The sequence below is a fragment of the Microtus pennsylvanicus genome, chromosome 4 (assembly GCF_037038515.1).
Source record: "Microtus pennsylvanicus isolate mMicPen1 chromosome 4, mMicPen1.hap1, whole genome shotgun sequence".
NCBI lineage: Eukaryota > Metazoa > Chordata > Mammalia > Rodentia > Cricetidae > Microtus > Microtus pennsylvanicus.
In genome coordinates this window covers 109,241,219-109,261,431 of record NC_134582.1, presented here as the reverse complement: position 1 = coordinate 109,261,431, position 20,213 = coordinate 109,241,219, and the positions used below count along the sequence as shown (strand labels likewise).

General features: G+C 41.9%; 1 pseudogene; it reads left to right on the top strand.

The window, feature by feature from the left end:
- The first annotated feature begins 17,144 nt into the window (after positions 1–17,144).
- Positions 17,145–17,243, top strand: LOC142849097 (U6 spliceosomal RNA; annotated as a pseudogene).
- Positions 17,244–20,213: the final 2,970 nt, after the last annotated feature.

Genomic DNA, 20,213 nt, shown 5'->3' with positions numbered 1-20,213 from the left:
GCTATTAAGGCCTGGCCTGTTAACACTACATTTCATATGGTACTGAGTTTCACTTCCCATGCTTAGATTCTGCTAACGGCTGGTTTCTACAGTAAGAGAAAGGGTATTTTCCTTGTGTGGCACAGGGCTGAGTGTGATTAGGAACAAGAATGTGATACTAGGAAAAACAAGAGAGAGTGGACATCAGTCGGTATCATTTCTACTAGAATCAGCCACGTTTTCTATGCACCCAGCCCAGGGGTTCTGAGAGCAAACATCATGCCATTGTCTGTCCAGCCCTTGGGAATTCTTCTGCTCTGTGTAAATAATTGTAGGCTTTGGCTTGATCTTCATACCCATTGCAGGTAACTGTCACAACTTCTGTGTGGTGCCTCCATGAGTTTCCTCCTGTGACCTTGCCCTTGCACAGTTGCTGTCCTCTCCCACACAGTCTGCTCAGACAGTCCTCATTCGCACTGATGCTAGCACTGGCTAGAGTCATCTCCCTATGTCTGCCTCTGTCAGCTTCATCGTGGTCCATGGAGCACATGTAGTCTTGGCTCACAAAAGACTAAAGTATTTTCTTGTGGATAAATTCTGTTTAGAGTGATGTTCAGTATCTTGTGATGATAAATTTGAATAAATGAGGATTTTGATAGAGTCAGCAACTCACCTCCTAGGTTGCCTCTGTTTCTAGGTTTGTGATAGGGATGGTCTCATTGTTCCGGTTATCCACTAGAGGAAGCAGACAGTTCTGGGTAGCTCCTGTCTGTTGGCATTAACAAAGCACCATCATTCCCACCAGCCTTTCAGCACAGGCATTTGCTGCCAACAGCTTTCAGAAGTCTCCAGTCCCAACTGACTAGAGCCGTCATTCCTTGTGCTAACCCTAGTGCAATGGGAAATACAGACTGGGTAACCTGGTTGACTTTATCCATCACTATCTAAGAACCTGTGGAGATGGCTATTTGGACTAAAGGCTGCTGCTTCACAGAGGAAGCAGAAAGTGTGATGGCTTCTATTAGCTCCTCATCTGCCTGGTGTATCGATAACCTTCCTCCAAAGACAAGTAGGATCCAAGAACAAGAGGGTCAGGGCATCATCCACCCTTAATCCTGCAGCCTAGATTCTCCCACACTGCCCCAGTCCATTTGAGTTCTTGGATTGTTTGGGAAAGTGAAACTCGCTCTTATATTATTAGTTTTGTTTTGTTTTGTTTCCTTTTTTGCATCCATTCTTTATTCTATAATTTTCAGGGCTGTTGGTGCAACACAGTACTTATAGAATGAGACAGCAATGTGGGTAAATTTGAAACTTAATTCTACCTTCTCAGAAACTATGTCATACTTGAAAAAGCAACCCTGCTTCCCATTGCTGGTGTAGATCACAGGGCTAGAAGCTGAAGGAGGAAGGAAACTCAGGGAAACCTTCTGAGGTTGAGAGTGGTATTGTGGCTCCAGTACCCAGGAGGCTGAAACAGGAAGACTGTGACTTCCAGACAACAATGGCCAGAGGCTGCCTCTACAGCAGGTGCTGTCTCAAAACTAGCACCCTTTCAGATTCCTTCACTACTAAGCAGAGGAAATTGCGCCTTTGGGTAAGTGACCATTGCCCAGAGCTCTGTATAGGATGAAGAGTCCAGTGCTCTCCTCTGAAAGGTAAGAATGGAGAGATGAAGGTTTTTAGGGAAAGAACCAACCAATGTGGGTAATAAAAACATGTCTTTAAGAAAATATAAATATTCAGTTTTTGTACTTCCTTCTCTCCCAAATATTAAGTTAAGTTTATATAAAACAACAATGGTCTCTAAGTAAGTCTCTACATCCTGGGCCCTGAGAAATAAAAGGAAGGGACTAGCAGCAGAAGTCAGGATCTGGAATTGAGTGTGAACAGGTGCTCAGGCCCACAGTTACAACAAAAGATGCTAAAGTTGTTACATGGGGGGGGGGGTTGTTTGTCCCGGCCACCTGGCTACCTTACACCTGAAATAACCACACAGAAACTGTATTAATTAAAACACTGCTTAGCCATTAGCTCTAACTTCTTATTGACTAACTCTTACATATTAGTTTAGTCCATCTCCATTAATCTGTATATCGCCACATGACTGTGGCTTACCAGAGATTCTAACTGGCGTCCATCTCTGGCAGAGGATCCATGGCTTTTCTCTGATTCTGTTCTTCTTCCTCCCAGTATTCAGTTCTGTTTTCTCCACCTACCTAAGTTCTGCCCTATCAACTAAGCCAAAGCAGTTTCTTTATTCATTAACCAATGAAAGCAACACACAAACAGAAAAAACTCCTACACCATAAAGGTGCAGAGGTTTCAGCAATTCTGAGGTGGTGTCTGCAAAGAGCAACAGATTAAATACTTGAATCAGTTCTTTATAAGCATGGAAGATTTGGATGGCCATAGCTATGTCCAATTGCACTTTCATATCTGCATGGGCAGAGAACAAACTGAGTTTTCAGTTTTTAAACCAATCTTGTTTTAAAAACTACATAAATTTTGTCACAAAAATTTTTATTCTAATCTTAGTGTGTATTTTGTTTTAGACACATCTGTAAGTTTTGGGTTCTTAATTATTGGTGTAGACTATGTCTTGTCAACAAATAGATTTGCTGATGACATTAGGAATGGAAGGAGGTCACACACAATGAAGCAGAGTAACAGACACCTTATCATAATAACAATGTAACAGAAGTAAAGTGAAAAGTTCTGTAATTATGCTCAAAAAGTGGTTTGCAAAAGTAGATTGGGAAGGATGATTTGTCCAGATGTGGAAAGGGTAATAAAGCAGAAACATTTTCTTCTAGAGTCAAATTTTTCTCGGCTGGACACAGATCAGTGATTTCAGTAAGTTACTTAACATTTCTAAGCATCATTTGTCTTAAATGTACTTTACAGTATCAACTTGGGGAGACTTCAGCATCATTCAGTAAGATGATGGATAGAAATGGCTGGCTAGTACTATCAGCACAGACAGTGTTCAATTTCTGCATCTGAGGGCTGTGGATGTGGCTCAATGGCAGTGTTTTCTTAGCATGTGTGGCACTTAGGGTTTGATTCCCAATACTAAAATAAATAAAAATAAATTAATACCTCCACATCTGAAATGATGAAATGATCCCTGCCTCTACTAGAGCAAATCTATATGTTGACAAGACAGTCTACACTATTTCTACATATTTCTAGTGAAATATGGCAAAAGTGTATCTATATAACTCATAAAATTGGGTAATGAAGGAAACAAGATCATACAGAAAGAGGTTTAATTAATGTCTCCTGCCTTCAGCTTTGTGTGTGAGCTTAAAAGCCATTGTTTAGTTCCCATCAAATCTTTAGGCTCTAGAGTCCCAACTAACAGGCTAACTTACACATGACAATGAGAAACCAACCCAAATTACTCCTGGATCAGAAACCATGATAAGCGTTTAAGTTACTAAGTTTTGGAATCATGTGTTATACAATAGTAGGTTGCTGTCACCCGACCACAAATATGGACCATCTCTCTGCTAAGAAAGAGAGAGAGAGAGAGAGAGAGAGAGAGAGAGAGAGAGAGAGAGAGAAACTGTGATAATATTAATAGATTATTTGTCCTATTTACAGAGAGAAGCATTCCTGATTTAGCAGGTGAGAATACTTACTAGGTGTTTTTCAAAACAGATCTGACAGAATAGAAGTAGCCAGGAGGGGGCTAGAATGTGGAAAATCATGCCATTTAAGAAACAAGTAAAGAAACTGGGAAATAAAATATTTTAAATGATAAAATCTGAGAAGAACGCTAAATTTCAAAATTTAGAAATTTGTTATATAAAAGGGGGAAAAAGATGCTTCCGGGTGACTTCAGATCAACTACTGAGATAAACCAGTCAGAGTTACAGCGAAAGAGATTCTGGCTGACCTTAAGATGGCTTTTGCTGGCAGTGCCTATCTAAATATGAGGGTGCTTTGGGGCCTGGCGCCCCTGAAGAAGAAGAAGGGGTGGACCAAGCTATGCTTGGTAACCATCTGTCAGGCTGTTGAAACTGACACTGAGCTGCTCCCCAAAGTAGTTGGTCTCCCAGTCCCCATTTCATTTTAAGCAGTTCTAAATCCCTGGAGAAACAGCAAATTCAATCAGAAATGGCAAAATTAATCAGCTACTCTTATTCTTGTCCTCAGATCCTTGCCCATCTGGTGTGTGTCTGGATACTCACATCTTTGGCCAACTTATCCATTCACTATCTCTCCAGGCCCCTTCCTTTAATCCTTCTGATAGGGAGTTTCCATGTGCCCCTCCCATCTGACTTCCTTTTTTGTTTTTTTTCCATTGGTTTTAGTTGTATTAATGTACTTTTTTTAAACCCAGAATAATGCTAGTTCTTAGAAAGTGGTTGATAATTTGTATATATCTTCTGTTTCTGTAAAGAAAAACAAATGTGAATGTTTGCATGTGATACAGGTAGCATTGTGTCCCTTCATTGCTGCCAGGAGCTCTACTGCAGGGGTGAACAGTTTGTCAGTATTTGTGCTCTGAAAGGACTCACAAAGTGCTCCTTAACTATAAATGGTCTGAGCTGAGGAGCAGGGCTCTACCTCACTTCCTGATATGAGGGGAGGAGGGTGGTGAGAAGTGAAATAGGAGTGTTCTTTTGCCCTCCTGCACACGCTCCAGCATCTTTCCACATGTGCCCAGCTACCCTGTTAAGGATTTTCATTGCAACTTGGACTTTGATGATTTTAGAGCATTGGAATCATTTACTTAGTTTTAATTCCTATTGTAGGGGTTATTTTTAACCCTGTCTATTCCCAGTGCCTACAGAATATATATATATAAAGATACTCAGACTAGGATATGAATGTGGCTCTAACTGCTAAAGCCCCATTCTAGGGAGGCCCAAGTCTAGCAGCTAATAGCAGGTGGGAGAAGTCCTCAGGAGGCCTGACCTGACCCTAGGCCAGTCTGCATACCTTTTCCCTTCCTCTCTCTTCACTTGTCCAGATATATTTCTGCCATCCTTGTAGGATGTCCAAAGGAGATGCAGTGGTCAGAGTTGGGGATTGGCACAACTGAGAAAGTGCTTGCTGTAGCAGCATGAGGACCCAAGTGTAAAGCTGAGCACAGGAGCCTATATCTGCAACCCAAGCACAGGAGATGGCCAGCATCTCCCAGGCCAGACAATCTGATCAAAATGCTGAGCTCCAGGTTCAGTGAGAGACTATTGTAACCAACATAGCTGACACTTCTGTGTTCCGTTACCACGCATGTGTGGACAAGCCCTGAGGCAGAAGTGTCTAAAGGCCCCGGGAATCTTAAAGGACTCCGCATGACCCACATGCAGCATGGTTGCCACCATCACACCCCACCTATAGAGGGGAGATGTCCCCCTATAAGCCTTGTGTCGCCGTTTTTCATGGTTTCCGCTATGGGTAGCAAAGCATCCAAGACCATCAATCCAGCCTCCCCCTGAGATGCCTCTTAGAGGCCCTAAAATCCCAGGCCTTAATGCCTTACTTTACAGATTCCCACACTTCTCCATCTTTGTTCAAAAAATGGCCTCCTTACAATTTAGGTAACAATTTAAAGTGGCTGCCTAATGGCACCTTTGATCTCGATAGTCCATGGGAGCTTTCTAACTACTGTCAGCACACAGGCAAATGGAAGAAATTTCCTTATATCCAATCCTTTTACTATGTAAGCTCTAAGTCCCGGTCTTTTAATCTCACCTTTCATGATATCTGTATGATCCTATCTAATAACCTACTTCCTGAAGAGCACAGGTGAGTTTGGGATCAGGCCAGACTACGTGCAGATGAGGTTCACCAAACACATGCAACACCCCCACCAGGGACAGAAGCGGTCCCTGAGTGGGAACCACACTACCCCAGGAGGAATTTTAGCTTGGGACTGGTTTTTTACTTGCCTCCTGGCAGGTCCATAAAGCTGCCCTCAAGCCAGTAAACTATAATAAGCTCTCAGAGGTCATCAAGATATGATTGAAAATTCTTCAGCATTTTTGGAATACCTCACTAAAGCCCTGTTACAATATACTAACTTAGATCCAAAAATCACAGAAGGCAGACAATTACTCATGACTTATTTTTTTTTCTCTGTGCTACCCTGACATTGAGGCTAAACTTAGATGTCTGGAGAAAGGTCCCTTGACTCCACATGCAGAAGTCTTAGAGTTGGCTATTAAGGTGTACCATGTGAGGAATGGCAGAGCCCGCAATCATCACTGTCACTGCCCTCTGGCCGAGGTGACAGACCTGTTCAACCTGTGCTGTCCATGCTGCTCCCTTACCCCCCAGGGCTCAAGAGCTGCCAGGCCCATGGTTCTAATGTGGTAGAGCTGTCACTGGGCCTGAGCATGCCCTAATCCTCACCTTGGTCCCATGAGACCTTGTCCAAGATGCCATAGGAAAGGGCATTAGGCAGCCGATTGTCCTCATGCACATTGTGTCATGGAGATATCAAACCCAAAATATTCCCAGGTTGACCTTCTAGATCTGGTTATGGACGAGTGAGGCTGCCCAGGCTCCTTTGATATGACCACAGGCATCATCTGTAACAGGGAGCCACAGGTAAACATCACGGTATCAGAAAGGCCCATCTTCTTTCTCTTGGACATTGGAACCACATACTCAGTACTGAGGGAATTCTGGGGGCCTACCTCTCCTAGTTCCCCTATTGTCGGGGTAGGGGGACAGCCTTATCTACCTCAGCAGACCCAACCACTCAACTGTGATTTTAAAATGGTATTTATCTCACTCATTTATTTTTAGTCATGCTGACCTGCCCAGTACCTCTTATGTGACGAGATTCTTTTAGCAAAAGTAGGAGCTTCCATTTCGTTTGCTCCTTCCATTCACCTTACCTCAGACTTGTCAACAGCTCCTCTCCTTCTCCTTCTAGCCTCCCAACCTCCCAGCTCCAATGTGTCTTTTCCTCTACCCACCTCTCAGGTGGACCCCCAAGTCTGGAACATCCAAAAACCCTCTGTTGCTAAACACCATTCCCCCATCATTATCCAATTACAAGATCCCAAGACCAAATATCATAGCTTCCCTTTCCCACTCACCAGGCCAGGGGCTCCCTTCTAGGAACTGACTAGCAGCTTGATTTTACTCATATGTCCACAGCCAAAAGAGTTAAATATTTCCTGGTTTTGGTGGACACCATATTTGGGTGGATTGAAGCATTTCCCACCACTAACAAGAAGGCCCAGACAGTTTCCCATGTTCTTCTCTGAGAAATTATCCCCTGGTTTGGAATCCCAACCTTCAGTAGTATAATGGCCCAGAGTTTACTTTTCAGATCTTGCAAACTTTATCTAAGGCTCTTAACATTCCCTAGAATTTTCATTTCTCATACCATCTTCAGTCTTCAGGGAAGGTAGAACAAACTAACCGTTCCTTAAAAAATATTCTTGTTAAGATATCACAGAAGCTTCATCTTGACTAGGTAAAACTTTTACCTCTGACACTTCCTAGGTTTAGGACTCTCCTCCAAAGCCCCTTTTCATCTCACCTTTGAACTTATGTATGGGCAGCCAGTTTTTACCCCCAGCCTTTCACCCAAAACCTCTTCCCTTCCTGATCACCTGCTTACTCCACTGATATCCCATCTTCACTCCCTATTATGGGATTTTTACCAACTACTTATTACTTCAACCATGTGCCAATTCATGCCCACCACTGATTAAAATAGGAGATAAGGTACTATATTCTCCCCTAGACCAATGCCCCTCACCCCTTTCACCTAAATGGCAGGGTCCCTTTAAAGTAATTCTTGTAACTCCCACATCTGCCAAGCTTGAGAGACTCTCTTATTGGGTCCACCTGTCTCACCTTAAACCTTTTACTCTTCCAGCTCAAGATACCCCCTCGTATATGGTAACTCAAACAGGGAGGGCCCTGTTCTTTTAAGTTCCAGAGGACACAAAGATCAGTCACTTTTCCTCCAGTTTCAGAAAAAAAAGTTTCATCACCATATTGAACCCTCCTGTGCCAAAAATTCCACATACTCTCCCTCTTCCTGTCTCCTATCTGCTTTGCCAACTTCTCTATATCTCAAATGACATACTTAAATTTCCAGCTAACCACTCAGCTGTTATTACAGGGACCATCATTAAACATAGAGCCAGAGGTACAAGGACTGTCAAAAGCCCAGGTGGTAAGAAAAAATAATGAGCTTGGGAACATTCACAGCCCCAGACTCCTAAAACTCACAAAACAGACTTTAACATAACAGGTTTATCACTGACTGTAGCAGTCTCTCCTGGATGTTAAGGTAATACCATGATGCTAAAAAGAACAAGTACCTTAATAATTGCTTTAGGTAAAACATTGAGGGGTCTAATAATTCCCCTTCCTAATAATCCCCCCTTCTTTTCCTCCTTCCTCCTCACCATCTTCCATTCCAACACTATATCATCATAATCATAAGCTTTTAATATGTCTAAAATTTATTTATTTTCAAACTTTTTTTTTCATAAGCTCCAAGGAGCCAATTGGATCTATCTAAATGGACTAGACTTGCCCAGAATTAGTATCATTTAATTCTTCCCTTATTAGTCCTGGTCTCAGGAATCACTGAGAAGTTCCCTCCTCCACCTCCCCCTCAAAAAAAACCTCTATCTACCATCTTGGGACTCTCCTTTAATCATCAGAATCTAAATTTTTTTTCAGACATAATTTTTGCCTTTCCAGCATCTTTCGATGTCCAAGCTGCCAGCCAGCCAGTTCCACAGAGCTCCCCCCCCCCAAAAAAAAACACAAAAGTAATCAGCCACCCCAGGAGGTGGCCAAGCATCTTAACTCTCTGACAAAAAGCAATCTCGGGAGACCTGATGACTCCCACAAATCAGCAGGAAGAAGTCACGAGAGACCTTACGACGCCCCATTTCCACCCATTTAAAACCCCCAAATCACCAAATTTTTGCCCCGTTCCCACCCATTAAAGAACCCAAACTCCCCATTTTTTTTATTGAAAAAAAAGTTTCAGCCTCCTCCTAGCCTCCCATTTCCCTCCCCTCCTCCCACTCCTCTCCCCCTCCCTCTCCAGTCCGAAGAGCAGTCAGGGTTCCCTGCCCTGTGGAAAGTCCAAGGTCTTCCCCCCTCCATCCAGGTCTAGGAAGGTGAGCATCCAAACTGGCTAGGCTCCCACAAAGCCAGAACATGAAGTAGGATCAAAACCCAGTGCCATTGTCCTTGGCTTCTCATCAGCCCTCGTTGTGTGCCACGTTCAGAGAGTCCGGTTTGATCACATGTTCCATCAGTCCCAGTCCAGCTGGCCTTGATCTTCACCAACCCCGCAACAGACAAAGGTCTGATCTCCAAAATATATAAAGAACTCAAGAAACTAGACTGTAAAATGCTAATTAACCCAATTAAAAAATGGGGCACTTAACTGAAGAGAGAATTCTCAACAGAAGAAGTTCAAATGGCCAAAAGACACTTAAGGTCATGCTCAACCTCCTTAGCGATCAGGGAAATGCAAATCAAAACAACTTTGAGATATCATCTTACACCTATCAGAATGGCTAAAATCAAAACCACCAATGATAGCCTTTGCTGGAGAGGTTGTGGAGTAAGGGGTACACTCATCCATTGATGGTGGGATTGCAAACTTGTGCAACCACTTTGGAAATCAGTGTGGCAATTTCTCAGGAAATTCGGGATCAACCTACCCCAGGACCCAGCAATATCACTTTTAGGAATATACCCAAGAGATGCCCTATCATATGACAAAAGCATTTGTTCAACTATGTTCATAGCAGCATTATTTATAATAGCCAGAACCTGGAAACAACCTAGATGTCCTTCAATGGAAGAATGGATGAAAAAAGTGTGGAATATATATATACATATTAGAGTACTACTCAGTGGTAAAAAACAATGACATCTTGAATTTTGCATGCAAATGGACGGAAATAGAAAACACTATCCTGAGTGAGGTAAGCCAATTTTTATAATAAACAAAAGGGTGGGATATAATGATTCAGCCACACAACATGGCTGGCTGACTCTTCTGGGTTCCAGGGCCATACATGTGTGAACAAACCATCAGGCAGAAGTGCCTACTGGCCCTGGGAATCTTAAAGGACCCCACCTGACCAAGTGCAGCATGGTTGCATCATCCACATATGAAGAAGCTTCATGACCCCTTGGGCACATATGTGAGCTTTGTCATCTGCATACGATGTAACCACGCCACCCCCCTGTGTGTATGTGCTAGGCAGCCCTTAAAAGCTGGAGGTGCTATCTTCAGCTCTCTCTCTGCACACTGACTTCCCCAGGCCTGTACACGCCCCCTGAATAAACTCCTAAGCCGGTTCATTGCATGTTCCGTGCTTCCTTCTCACTCGCACCAGGTAATTTCAACAATGTTCTGGTGTTGATTTATGACTTTCTCGTGTGCCAAGTGTGGGTACACACTGAGAGAATGGTGGCAGGACATGGAGGGAAGGAAAAAAAATACTGATCTTTCAACCAGGAAGTAAGGAACTTTGTTTATAGATCCAAAGAACAATGCTTTTTGCACTATGAGCCTGGTAATGGAGAACTTAAGTCGAGGAACTCACCACACTTAAAATTTCCATTTTCAAGAACTCTGGGTTCTGGGTTTATAATGCATGGATTTTCCCCAACCTTTTCTGAGCCCTTCATTTCCTTTAGAAGAACTTTCACATTTCTATGGCACAGCATATCCTAGTTTACAAAGTATCTGCACATGCGGGCTGTGTGCGTGTCCATCTTTCTGTCCCTCAGGTTGTAAGTAAAGGGTTTGCCATGTTTTTTTTTTTAATATTTATGAGACACTACGATGACAAGAAACATGAAGGATAGACAAGAGATATTGTGAAGACAGTGGTAACTGTCAGATGGCTTTTGATTGACCACGTTCAAGGCTCATGTTCACAAAGCTGGGGTGCTCCGTTAGAGATATTTCCATCTTCTGTGCTGTCTCCTGTGACAGTTATCATGACCTTCAAAGATTAGTTCTAGTACTGTCATTTAGCAAAGACATAAGCTTCAAAGAAGTAAAATGGCTTGTCAGCAGTCAGGAGTCCTAAGCACTCACATTGTGGAGGCCCAAAAATGTGAGTCTGTTTCCACGTTGACCAAAAGTCAGAGAGTTGAAACTTTCTTCTAGTTTCTTCAAGGTTATTGTGCTTCTTCCTCACACAAAGGTCCCACCTACCTGCAGCTCAGAGAAAGCTCTGCTCTCTCACGGTTATTGTCAACAGGTGTGGCTAATAGCCAGCCCTTGTACTCTAGGAATAGAGAAGTAGGGTGTCCCTACCTCAAACAAAAGTCTAATGATCCAACTAAGTTCCAGTTCCCTTAAGGAGATAATGTTGGATTCCACCCAGGGAGTGGTTTGCCTACAAAATGTGAGCGTGATTTGTTGTCTTCTAGCAGCAGAATGTTTATAACTGTGTGTGAAGCCTGTGACCTTCAATTGGTCTGTTCATTTCCTTGTATCCTGTTATTGCAGTCTTTTGTCTTACTCCTACCTTTTGGGGTCAGGAGTATTTTAAGCAGTTGGAAATTAAATGGGGGCAAATTTTCAGTGCTCACTGGAACTCCCTCCTGATATTATCCTATATGTTTCTGCATTTTATTATTTTCATTCATGTTTTCATGGTCTTTACTATATTTCTAAATCCCCATGCCTCTACCCTGGTGAGAGGCATTTTTGGTGAGGCTGGTCCCTGACAAATGGCAGCCCAATGTGGTGTGGTCAGCTGACATCACATCAGTGTGGCTTTTACTCCTTCATGTCCTATATGTGCAGACTGCATTTTACTTCTGCTGCATTGAAATTCTGTCCCATCACAGGATGAAAATGATGAATAAAAGCTGAGGGTGGTTAGGGCAGCAGCCTCTGACCAAGTTCTTTGCACAGAGTGGGCTCCTGATATTTATTTATTTAAGGCACTGACCTAATTTTTCCAATGACTGGCCCTTTTCTAGCTCTCCAACTTTGCTAACCAAAATGAAAATGGAGCCAGAAAATAGAAGACTCAGTGCCGTATCCGTCCATAAAGTGCGCACAGCAGTGGCCATCTTTCAAAGGTTGTCATTTTGTTTGATGTACAGAATAGAATATCCACAAAGGTACTAAAGAATTGCTTGATTTTTTGGCTTCATTTCTTTCTTACCCCTCAGTAGTGCTTTGGTCCTATCTGAAATATCTTCGATTCTCTGCTATATAGCCTTTAGATGACCCTATATTCAAGGTTGCACCCTCAATACATAGTTAGGGTACTCCTTCAAGACCACTGAGGGCATATTAGATTTGTAGTTTTCATCCTGAAGTACCTACAATTTCTTATATTCATTTAATATAAAAAAATGACTTTAATAACCCCAGCAGCCTACTCACTGGCAGTATCCATGGCCAGGATTTTATGAATATAATTTGTCTTTGTGGTCACAAAAATAATGGAAACCTTTTCAGTAACAAATATTGGAGCTCTTGAATGAAAAGAAATATTGGTCCCAAGACACTTAAGCAAACACTTTTCCTAGAAACTCATTTACAGCCCATCTGAGGCAGAGTTCAGAGGGACAGAAGCCCCTTTCCTATAATGTCAGAAAATTTCTCACATCAACCATTGAGTGGCCCAGGTTGCTTCATATGTATATATGTAGAGTCTGTGGTTGAGAACTAGTCCCTTCCAAACCACAGAGACAGAGAGCGAGGGGGCTGGACTAGGGGAGGGAGTTAAGGTGAATGTATTTTTAGTGCTTTTAAATCCATTTAGACCTATTTGCTAAAACAAAACACCAAAAGCTTCCCAGGAAGTTTGTTCCATAACTCCTCATCCTCACATCTCCATCACTGCTGTGTTTCATGTACTACACTGTGCAGTCAGATTAAGAGAAGAAAAAAGGTTGTTAAGATCTCAAGGAAATGAAATATTTTCTCTCAGATGGGAACTGCCCCATGACATACTTCAAACAGAGGAAGCACTATACAGAAGTCACGTTAAAAGTTCTCTTGGGGCTAAAGGAGCAAAGGAAAGGTGAAGGAGATATCTCTGGTCCTTGTACCTTCCTTGTGTTATCAAAACAGAGATGCAAGGAGTGTGAGACCCAAGTGTGAGAAACAGCCAGTGCAGCTATGGTAGGGCCCTTGAGTTAGATAAAATACTGTAAGGTGCCAGAAGTCCTGATAGGCTGGTGCCCCTGGTTCTGCTACTTCAGCCTGATCTCCTGTAACCTCATAGGAAGCCTCCTCCCCCTTGCAAAGAACAGCAGCTGTCTACAATTTCCACAATGTTTAGAGAGGAACATTAAAAGATTTTTCTCCTCTGGATGTCTTCTGATCTCCCAAGAATATTTTCATTGGCAAGATGTAATAAGAACATGGCTGCCAAGGGATTCTGGAAAAAATATAGTTTGCAGACCCCTGGCTCCAATAGAATGAAGCCCAGGACAGCAGATGGGGAGCTGAGTTGTGATGTGTAAAAAATGAGCACCATGATGCAAACAGATCATTGTAAAACAGCATAATGGGAGAGGATCATAGAAGCAGCTCATCTGACCCAGATGTGACTGAGGAAAGAGTTCCTAAGTCATTTCAGAAGAGACACATGCCAATCAGTTATTCATTCCTTACTTGTGTTTAGCAAGTATTCCATCAGACAAAGGGAGACGGCTAGGTGAAAAGAAGGACAAGAGGCAACTTGAGTGAGAGATGGCGTTAATCACGTCATGGAAGTGCAAGATAAGATGTGGGGCAGGTAAGAAAGGTTAAGTCATGTGTAGCCAGGCACGGTGGCTCACAACCATAATCTTCAAGCTCAAGAGGCTGAAACAAGTGCAAAGAGCCACTTGTGCCGCCATGGGGAATGTATTTTAGAGTGACCAGCCCAAGCAGATCCTATCCATGAAGAGACTACTAACCGCATAGGTGTGATACAGACCTTTAAGACTTTGATTTTCCTGTATGAAGATACTGTTAGTTGGGGGATGACCATCATACCCATGAGTTGAACTTTACTTGGAGGGAGCTATTGATGTTGGGATTCCCTTCTGTGTGCTGTGAATATTATTGATGAATAAAGAACTGCCTTGGCCTGTTGATAGGGCAGAACTTAGGTAGGCAGGGAAAACTACACTGAATGCTAGGAGAAAGGAGGCAGAGTCAGAGAGAAGCCATGTAGCCCCACCAGAGACAGATGCTAGACGGAACTTTACCAGGTAAGCCACAGCCATGTGGTGATACACAGATTAATGGAGAGGGGTTAAATTAATATGTAAGAGCTAGCCAATAATAAGCTAGAGCTAATAGGCCAAGCAGTGATTTAATTAATACAGTTTCTGTGTGGTTATTTTGGGTCTGAGCTGCCAAGCAGCTGGAACAACCAAACGGTCTCCTTACAACAAGCTGTGGCTCTTAAAAATTAAGGATGGACATCTCTGAGGAAGAAGAAAAAGGCAAACAATATAGTACAGGGGGAAAGTGACTGCAACATGGAAAAGGCTAATGCAACAGATAGTGTATTACAGCAGTCTCCAAGTAACCAGGCAGTAAGAAAAAAGACCTTCAAAAATGCCTGGGTCCAACACTGCCAGATGAAACAATAGGTACTGTGCATCTACTTCATTATAATGACATCCCTACAGATTAACCATGCAGAATTGAACATCCCTACATGCTTTGATGCCATGACACATCAAAACCCCATGGAATGAACAGAAAGAGGGCAAATTCCCCACCTTAGCTCTATATCACTCTGAGAATGCTTGCACGTATTCACTCACCACTTGATGGGGTATTTTGCTTTGTACTAAAAGCTCTATCTATCTTTGGGGGTGGGGTGTCCATAATGGTGGGGACAGCATCTAAGAGTTGAGAGCTCACATCTTGAAGTACAAGCATGAAATGAAAAGAGCAAGCTGGGAATAGTGTGTGGCTTTAAAACCTCGAAACCTGTTTCCAGTGACTTGCTTACTCTGGCAAAGCCACACCACTTAAACCTTTCCAAACAGTACTAGCAACTGTGAAACCAAGTACTCAAATACCTGAACCTATGGGGGTGTATTTTCACCATATCCACCAGAAGTACCTTATAGAGAGATCTCCATCATCCCACGCCACCCACTTTTCCTATATTAGCTTTTGAAGGTAGAGCTTTATAGTGTTATATCCTTACTACACCTTCTCAGCTAAAATGATATGTCCATTTTAAGAGTTTTAAAATATGTTGCCAAATCTTACCCTAGAGAACCTCCCAACCTGTAACCTAAATGAACTTCTTCACAAAGTACACAGCACTAAAGAGAGAAGGGAATCTTTCAGAACTGTTTTTGAATGTACACATCCAGAAATGAAGAAAGGTATTAGTAAAGATAATGGACAGAGAATTTCTTCAGTGCAGCTGGAGTCTGGGGAGCAGTGGATTGTTCTCTGGAGTAGAATCTGGTCCTTGCTTCGATTCAGACACCAATGGTCTATTGAGTAAAGAGGCATTAACAGTAAAACAGGAACCATTGCAAGCACCAGTGTAGGACTATTGGACACCTCTGCTGCTGTAGGCTGTTGGAACACAACTATTTGGCCACTGATAATGAGAGCATTTATCCAAGAGCTTTCTTGATGGCATGCTCATCCCTGAACATAGTTTTAATATCAGGGAGGTTCTCCCTATTCTGATGAGAATTTCTAACTTAAAAAAAATAAATGTACCAGTTTCCTAATACCACAGTTTACAACTCTCCTTTCTTAGCTCTGTATTTTCACTTATTGCCCCTTCTTGGCAGAACATCAATTTTTCACCTCATCATGATGTTATGTCTACTCTATGTGTCTGTGTGTCAGTTTGCCATCTCACTTGTAGCTGAGACTTAACCAAATGTGGCCTTTAATTTTTGGAAATGTCACAGAAATGTTAACAGCGTATAGTCCAAAAGGACATGAACAAAGGTTAAGACATGGTACCTGCTTCCCGTAAGTCCAGACATTTCTCTAAATAAATAGAACATATAGACAACTAAGGTCGGTCTTAGAAAAAAGAAAAGGGGGTGGGGAAGTTTGACTTCCCAGATGACAAATGATGGAAAATAGAAAAAGGTAATACATATGGAAACAGAAACAAACAACAAACAGGGGGGAAAAGCCCTATCTCAATAATACTTAGGGAAAAGTGATAGATTTACAAAAGCTGTTGGCAGGAGACGGCAAAGTAGATCTATGTCTTTACTGCAGGTTGGAGGTATAAGTTAGCCCAATTTTGGGAAGATAATTTAGCAATATTCATTAAATTTTAAATGTATACATGACCGCATCCCAGTAGTCCTCCTTGTAGATGTCTAGAGATTGTCTTACACTATCTTGTGCATAAAGGTCTAACCAGAGGTGTTCATGATAGACACTAACTAACAAAATCCTTAAAAGTCAGAGTTCATGCCACATAATTCTAAACAACTCAAGTGCTGAAATTACACATTATACATTGTAAATAAAACAAGTTATAAACCAGTGCACAGAATTAACATACAATAAAACAAAGCAACACGTTCCTGAAACATACAAAAAGAGGAAAACTCACAGGTGTCTATGCAATTCTTGCAAACAAGATCCTTCATGGGAAGAGTCAACAGAAGGAGAACTGTACCCTGTCAAGATAATATTACTTTATAAGATCATATCCATAGGAGGACGATTTTAGAAAATACTATGACATTTTGAAAAACAGTATCAGCTGTAGAAACATTTCTTAAAATTATCAGTATTTTTCTTGAGATTTTGTATCTTCTAACAAATACTTATCTAATTCTTTCCTTAACTAAAAAATAAATCTGTCCGAAACTTCTTGCAACCACTCAGTTCCAAGTTCATCCTGTTCTGGACACTATGTTCAATGTCATTGGTCGGTGCTTTTCATAAAGACATCAAAGGCTCACATTCACACCAGCTCCGATGTTGATGTGTTTAGAGGCAACTTGACATTGTAGTCTTAAGACAGTCAAGAACACCTTCAGAATGAAACCTCTAGAAATTCCCTCAGAGGATGTCATGAGGACACATTTTCTAGAACCCTGGGCTTGTGTTTGATGCACTGCTTTGTTATTTTTTGTTTGTCATTGTTTTGATTTTGTTTGTTTCTTAAGAAAGCAGCAAAGCCTGGATTGCTTTCTTTTGAAAGGAGTGGTTGGATTTTCTTGTGCTTGCTTTGGCAGTACATATACTAAAGTTGGAAAGAGAGAGAGGACTAGCATGGCCCCAACACAAGGATGGCACACAAATTTTGGTCTTAGCATGTGGGAGGACTGGCGCAACTTGTGATTGCTCTCTACCTTCCAACACTTCATGGAAAGAACTTAAGGATGAGAGAGGAGGAATTCTCAGTCAGTTGCCATCATAACATGTCACATGCTTTTCTTACAGTAAAACTGCTTCAAAGCTGAAAGCACGAGGTGATTACCATGTTCTCCAGTCGTGTTCTAGCTCATTTTTAGAACCCACATACCGTGCTCTACTGAACGCCAGGCATGCTTCTGCAGAAGCTGAGTTGTCCAGACAACATCTTAAGTTCTAACAGCCAGCTGACATCAACTATCAAATACGTGAGTGACCTGGGGATGGGCATGTCTGGGGTTCAAATTCAGGAGTTGAGGTTGATGTTCTCCCCCTGGAAGGAAAAAAATGAGCTCTGGGTGGAGCTGAGATGCCTGGAAAGGAGCAGTGAAGCTGGGGTGGAAATGCTGATCACCTGGCCCAAACAAGGCAGACCTGGACATGATCATGGTTACTCCAGGACTTGAATTTCTCCCTACTGCTCCAAGGGAATGCTATGAGGGGGATAGAAGCAACATCACTAAACTTCTGTATATGACAGAGGCAAACACATGTCTTGATACAGGACTACTTTAATCATTTTTAGGTCTGACTGTCTCATGTTCAGTATATTTACACTGTTGTGCAACTGCCACCATCATCTAATTCCATATCCTGTGCTCACACCAAACTCTGTCAATCAGCACTCCGTGCTCCTCCTCAGCCACTGCTCCACCTCTGCTTTCTGTCTCTGTGAGTTTGACTCCTTAAGATACGTGTGGAAATGGAATCATACATGCTTTGTCCTTCAGTCTGTTGGACCTTCCTTATTTTAGCATATACATAATGGAAAGTTCCACCATGTTGTGTCATGTTTCACAATTTTCTTCTTTTTAAAGCAAACTAATACACATGCATGTGTTGTGCACACATACGCAATATATTTTGTTTAACCATTTATACCTTGATGGATATTAGTTCGCTTTTGTGTTTGGGCTATGATGAACAATACTGCTGAGAACACCAGTGCACAAATATTTACTCAAGACTCTGCTTTAATCTGTTTGGAGTGCATACCCAGAAGTGGAATAGTTAGATCAGGAATAATCCTATTTTTTTTTATCAAATGCCATATTAATAACATTATTTTATAGTTCCATGCCAATAAGTAAGCATTCCATTTTTTCACATCTTTATCAATACTTATTATTTTTGAGAGGTTTTACCTGTATATTTTGTTTTATAATAGATTTCTAATGGTTATAATGTATTATCTCTCTATGGCTTTGATTTTGATTTTAATAAGAAAGCATTCTAGGTTGGGATGATTAGTGGCACAGCAATAGATAACCTGAATACCAATTAATCATACTTCTCATGATTGCAGTCTGGAGTAGATAGCTATATCTGAATAGGCATGATTGTTTCTCATAACCTGAATACCAATTAATCATACTTCTCATGATTGCAGTCTGGAATAGATAGCTATATCTGAATAGGCATGATTGTTTCTCTGTGGCTATTCTGAAAGTCTATCTCTCTTAACTTTTCACATCACTAGAAGTTACTAGGTGCTCTTGACTCTGCTTCCAAAGGAATGCTCAAGTACATTTTCTGTCTAAACTGTCTTATTTCCATTTCATCATGGATTTTAAATTCTTATTTATGTATTATTCCCATGTAGTAATACTTTAAAGATTTGATTGCAAAATTATGCTTATGAACCATCCCCATAAAAATATCAAAAAATGGGGGGAAGTACCACTATATTGTGATGCTGGGTGGATATTTTAAAAAATATAGAGACATTACTTTATTGAGGAAATCCCTTGGCATAAAGAGCAGGAGACCCTGCTACTAGACTCACCAAATCTGATCTAGTTAACAAAGTCAATTGGGTTTTCACTCTTTTCTTTTAAAACTATCTATTTTATTTTACATACCAATTACAGTTCCTTCTCCCTCCCTTCCTCCCAGTCCCCCCACCTTCCCCCCACCCCACTCCTTGTCTATTCCAAAGAGATGAGGAGGCCACACATGGGAAGTCAACGGTTTCTGTTACATCATTTAAAGCAGTATCAAGGCCGAGCACAGTATTTCTCCATAGGGTAAGGACTCCAAAAAGCCAGTTTATATACTAGGGATAAATACTGGTTCCACAGTCAGTGGTCCCACAGACTGCCCAAGCCACACAGCTGTCACCCACTATGCAGGTTCCCCATCTGTCAGTCCAGAGTCAGTGAGTTCCCACTAGCTCAGGTCAGCTGTTTCTGTGGGTTTCCCCATCATGATCTCGACCCCTTTGCTCATATAATAGCTCCTCACTATCTGCACCTAGAATCCAAGAGCTCGGCCCAGTGTTTAGCTGTGGATCTCTGCATCTGCTTCCATCACTTATGGGATGAAGGTTCTATGGTGACAATTAAGGTAGTCATCAGTCTCCTACAAGGGAAGGACAGTTAAAGCACCCTCTCCACTATTGCTTAGATTCTTAGCAGGAGTCATCCTTGTGGATTCCTGGGAATTTCCCTAGTGGCAGGTTTCTCACTAATCCCATAATGGCTCCCTCTATCAAGGTATCTCTTTCTTGCCCTCCCTCTCCTTTCTTCCCCTAACTTGACCTTCACAATCCCTCCTCTTCTCCTGACTCCTTCCCTTCTCCCCTTCCTACTCTCCTTCCACCCTCCACCCTGGCCTCCACATTCTCACTGCACTCAGGAGATCTTGTCTTTTTCCCCTTCCCAGGGGGATCCATGTATGTCTCTCTTAGGATCCTCCTTGTTTCCAGGCTTCTCTGGAGTTGTGGACTCTAAGCTGGTTGTCCTTATGTCTGACATCCAATTATCAGTGAGTGCATACTGTATTTGTCTTTCTGGGTCTGGATTACCTCACTCAGGATTTTTTTTTAATTTCATTCATTTGCCTACAAATTTCAAGATGTCATTGCTTTTACCAC